At 42.8% G+C, this 5205-nt stretch overlaps 1 protein-coding gene across 1 annotated transcript in view; it reads left to right on the top strand.

Moving 5' to 3' along the window:
* Window positions 1-184: 184 nt before the first annotated feature.
* The window catches only part of LOC116393582 (bromo adjacent homology domain-containing 1 protein), a 22035-nt gene continuing 17014 nt past the window's right edge, over window positions 185-5205 (top strand). Inside the window, exon 1 of the mRNA XM_031866028.1 lies at window positions 185-896. The gene's annotated coding sequence lies outside the window, so the exon portion shown is untranslated. The remainder of the gene's footprint in view (window positions 897-5205) is intronic.

Raw genomic sequence — 5205 nt, 5'->3', positions numbered from 1 at the left:
CTCAAGAGGCACACGGGTCCGCGAACAGGTGCTCCCAGTGACGGTCATCACCGTGTCCAATTAACGCCACAGAGACGCCCCCCCCCACCACCCCCCTTAAGAAAGTTGACGGGGTGGGTCCCAAAAGAGGCAACCCCCTCAGCCTGCAGTTACGCGTGGATACCCCTTTAAAAGGCTCACCATGTTGCCATCACATGCTTCAGCACAGAAGTAGGATGAGGATGTTCTCGTTGTTATGTAAAACACATTTATTTTTGTTTCTTAAAACGGGACCGGAGAGTCTACTGAGGATTTCTTCACTTTTGCGTGGCAGTAGGGGCCCAACCACCACCCCCCCAGTCTGTCAGCGCCGCAGTCATGTTGTGCTGCTAGTTGTTGTTCAACACGCCGACTGGTGCGCAAACTGAAAGAGCTGCGTGCGGTGTTAATGCCAAGTGGCGGATATAAGCGACGTGTGTGCAGGCTATACGCACTCCAGCAGCAACACGCGAAGGGTTTCTTCTTCTTTCTTTTTTTGAAGCCGTGTTGGCGTCGCAAGAGTGGATGGGATATAAAAAAAAATTAAATAAACAACCATCCCGGGCGAACCCAGCTCTTCTCGGAAAGGAGTGCTGTGAGAAGAGAGTAGTTTTGCGCCGTCTCTTCTTCCTCTCTCCTCTCCGTCGATATTTTAGAAGAGGGTTTTTTCCTCTCGAGTGGAGTGGCGACACATCGGCGACATTCGGGTATTTTTTTAAATTTTTATTTCCTCCAGTTTGAGCTGCATCGGTTCAGCAGTCGGACGAGGCTGACTTGCCGTTTGGAAACCATAAGGTGCCCACCGACTGGCTCCTCGCACCGTTTGAAAAATTAGACGAAATAGTGCCCGCCACGCAGAGAGAGAGAGCTACGTTACGGTAAGTAGCGGCTGCTCCACATTATCTTTCCTCATTGCTTCTTTTTTTTTTGTATTCAGGCAGAGCATAAGGGGTTTGCATGGCCAGCTTTCCTCTTTTTTTATTATGTGTGTATGCATTTTAGTATTGTCTGGAGGACGTTGCAGCAGCAGATAATGGCCATGGTGATGAAGGAGATTCCCAGGGAGTGGTACTCAGTCGGACTGACCGTGCAATGTGTGTTATCATAGCCTCACCCCCCCCCTCTCTCCCTCTCTCTCTCCCCCTTCACCTCCTCCACCACCAGCAGCAGCAGCAGCCTCCAAAGTGTAATGTCAAAGCGATAATAGTGCTTTGTCCCCGGAATAGACTGAAACAAGGTCAAGGAAAGGGACACAGCAGTCTGTGAGCTCACTAATATCACGATTGGCTGGATGGATGCGCGATGTGTTCACCTGGATATGTGTGTGTGTAAGCTGTGTGCGCACGCACGAAGGGTTACAAACTTTACGGCACAAAGCCTGTGGCATTCCTTGGTGGTAATAATATCTATTTATTTGCTCAATGCGTGCTCTTATTGCGCCCTTTTTAACGGGCTACTAATATATTTTGGAACATAAGAGCCACTTTAATATGAGCGAGGAGGAAATAACAGTCAGTGGTGTCGTTGGAGTGTGTGTTGCTCTGCTCAGGTAAACGAAGGGGCGTCGCAAAGGCCGACGCAATTAGCCCACATCACAGTTGGCCAATTGGGTCAAAAGGCAGTGACGGGATGATGGTGTTATGACATCATGGATAAACCTCCCGAGGCGTGGGTAGTCAGTGGATGATCTTCGGCAGGAAAGAAAGAAAAGTGGAAAGAGAGAGGCTCTTTTAATTATTATTGAGTGAAGTCCTTTTTGGTCAGATAAAAATGAAACATGGACCAAACACTTTTATGTGAAATCATTGAGACGCCTGACCGCTAATGTGTTAAGATACAGAGCACTGTCTGTGTGTTGACAGTTTCCTGTTTGTGCAGATGTTGAACTGACTGGAATCTGGAATGAAATGCAATCCTGTGCATTTAACTTGTTGTTTTGAACTCTTATTCAATTATACAGTGGCTGCACGTTCTGTTTTTAATAGTTGCAATTCATGCACTTTTAATATTGGGGATAGTGCATCACAAACCCATGTTTGAATATTTCATCAGCAGTGGTGAGAAGTGTTCAGATCTTTTCAACTTAAGGTAAAAGTACAAATGCAACACTATAGAAATATTATACACATGTGTTATAGGGCTGCACAATTGCTTGTATCCAAATTGCAATAAGGCCGACTGTGGTTTTCAAATGGCAGGAGGAGAAATGTGAAGCAGAGATGTTGTGGCCTGCACATCATATCATACAGACTTTAGTAAACATCTTTCTGTGGTACAGATCTCCCTCAAATCCCTCCATAATCACTTAAATATGTTTTATTAATGCATAAATTACAATTCAAGTGTAAACGTTTTTTAATGTAGCAACAAATTGGTAGAAACTTAAACAGGAATCACATTTCCAGTATATAATGTACACGGTATGTTAACATAGAGCTGAATTGAATAGATCGGACCTGGCCTGGTACTTGATCTCGGTATCGGCTGGTTGAGGTGGAGCTTTTACTACTTTACTTATAGTCTGGTTGTTTAGTGGTTTTCAACCTGGGGGTCAGGCCCTTCCAAAGGGTCACAAGATAAATCTGAGGGGTCGGGAGCTGATCAGTGAGGCAGGAACAAAGAAAAGCAGAAACGTTCCGCCACACTAATATGTATTCAGTGTTTGGACATTGGAATAATCGATGCCTTAATGTGAAATGAAATGGATAATCGGTTGCCTTTTGTAGTAACTCTGGTACAAAGAAGCTCCAACAAGACTAAGAAAATGTGACTGCGACTGATCTGACTGAACTTAATAAATATTTATCGAACTTGTTTTCTCAAGTTCAGTGAAATTTAACTCCCGTTTTATTTTCAAAACTCACAAGACGACTTTGAATTAATCAGTCTAAGTTTAGTTAAGTCACGATTCTAATACGGCAGGGGAACAAATACCTCGTAATTGTACTTAAGTAGAGTATTTGAGTAGATGTACTTAGTTACTTTCCACTGCTGTGGATCAGTCACAAAACTAGATCAAATCTTAATGTGAGAGCTCAGTTTAAGTAGAAGTTTGTAACTTATTGATGTTCTTTCTATGTTTTAATGATCACTACTAACCGACTGCCACCTTTAATAATTATCTCTTGTTCACACATAAGTGACTTGCCTCTCTTTTTCTGCCAAGTCTCCTTTGAGTCTCTTTTTTTCAGTGCCGCCATGAGACCATCCTGCAGTGTAAATGAAGGAAAAGTGATCTGCCAGGAGACTCTTTGACGCACTAGTTTATTGTAGTTGAACATTAATCTTTTGGAGTTTCTTCAGCAGACTTGTACTTCACCATGCAGCACCTCTTTACCACATGTTCTCTTTGATCCGACACACCCCGCCTCACTAAGGCATCATAAATGTCATAAAAGTTAATATAGAAGTGTTCAAATGACTCTCACCTAGACCCGCCATTAAATAGCCATACAGGACTAATAACTGAGCCGTTACTGTGAAGGAAATCCACTGTGAATTATCAATGGATCTCTGCCAACGTCCAAATCAAATGCCTAAATCATCACTGAGATTCGGGCCTTTAGAGGAACTTTTGGATTAGTGGTATATTTAAATCATCTGTGTTTATGTAAATTGATTGTATTCTATCACTTTGTATCATCACTCAGTTGTGCAAATCATTTTCAACACTTTGGCCTTAATTTAACAGAAAAACCTAAAAGCTGCACAAATCTGAGGCAGTGGTGGATTTTAACTCCGTACTCAAGTACTGCAAATAAGTACAATTCTGAGGTACTTGTACTTTAATTGTATTTTTATTTTATGCTACTTTATACTTTTACTCTACTTCATTTCAGAGGGAATTGTTGCAGCCTACTTTTTACTCCACTACATGTAACTGACAGCTATAGTTTAGTTAGTTTTCAAAATAAGATGTTGCACATAAAAAAATGTGATAAGCTTATAAAACTTAAAGATTTTGAGTGATTCTTCCACCACTGCACTCAGGTGTGATGTACTGCGTTGGATTGTTTAGTCAATTTTAAACAAATTTGAGGGCTGAATTAAGCCTTCTATTGAATGATGCTACATGATGAAACCTATAGGACTACTGTACACCTCGACTAATCATTTACTACTAACTAACTTCCCTTTTTCTTTTACCTGTAATGCCAAAAAATACAACACAACTCCATTTAAAGGTGCGATTTACGGGATTGGGAGCATTTTGATTGCCTCTCAACGGCTCTCAACATGGCAACAGCTGCGCTGGCGGTTCATAAATAACAGTGCTAACAACGCTAACAGTGCAAACTACAGCAAAAGTGCTGACAGAGCTAACAGTCTCTGCATGAGGGAGAACCGGAGGGTGGGTACTACGCTTCCGCAATTGCGCAGTTGGTCGGGACAGCATAATCGGCTGTAACCGCCGTACGAGCGCAGAGCGGAGCGGCGGCCGTCACCTAGCATGTGGGGCTCGCTCACATGCACTAACATGCACTTTAAGTACGGTCCAGTTGCGTGAATAGAGGGAGAGCGACTTCATCCTCTGCTCTGGTAGACGTCACTCCACTATGTCTTTATATAGCAAATGCTATTGCACCTTTTTTTTTTTTTTTTTTTTTTTTTTTTTAAAGTCTCATGATCTGTGTCACTGACTGCACATTTAGTTTCATTTGAGTGTAACACCAAATCGAATCATGTGTGCACCCATGTGTGTTTGAGCAGCCTCATATAGGTGCACCTTCCGATGAGGCGCAAGATTGGCGTCATGGTTGCTTGGTTTCATTGGATCAAGGCTTGTTTATGTTCCTTCACTGTCATTGTCCTGAAGAAACCCGGTTACCAGACACCTGGTTTCTTTTCACGTCTCTGAAATAAATCCCACCTGCTGGATGGTTTTCTACCACATCCATGCCTCACACATTTATATAAGGAAATCTAGCCGGAGCTGAAATCCTGACATGCGTGGCACAGTCGTGTCATGGTGATGTATGTTTGATTTTTATAATTAACCCATGGTGGCCCTTTAAGTAGAAGCTCTGCCCAGATTATTAAATTAATTTTCAATTCCCTGCCACGCTCCTTGTGCACAGATGCTTTCATGTCGGCTCTCAGCTTGGAGCCGGCGATGAGATGTAGGACACCTGAATGAAGTGTGTGTGTGTGTGTGTGTGTGTGTGTGTGTGTGTGTGTGTGTGTGTG

The sequence above is a fragment of the Anarrhichthys ocellatus genome, unplaced genomic scaffold, assembly GCF_004355925.1.
Source record: "Anarrhichthys ocellatus isolate YVR2014 unplaced genomic scaffold, GSC_Weel_1.0 scaffold34, whole genome shotgun sequence".
In the NCBI taxonomy this organism is placed as follows: domain Eukaryota; kingdom Metazoa; phylum Chordata; class Actinopteri; order Perciformes; family Anarhichadidae; genus Anarrhichthys; species Anarrhichthys ocellatus.
Note: the sequence above shows the minus strand (reverse complement) of the source record. Positions and strands in the feature narration are given on the sequence as shown.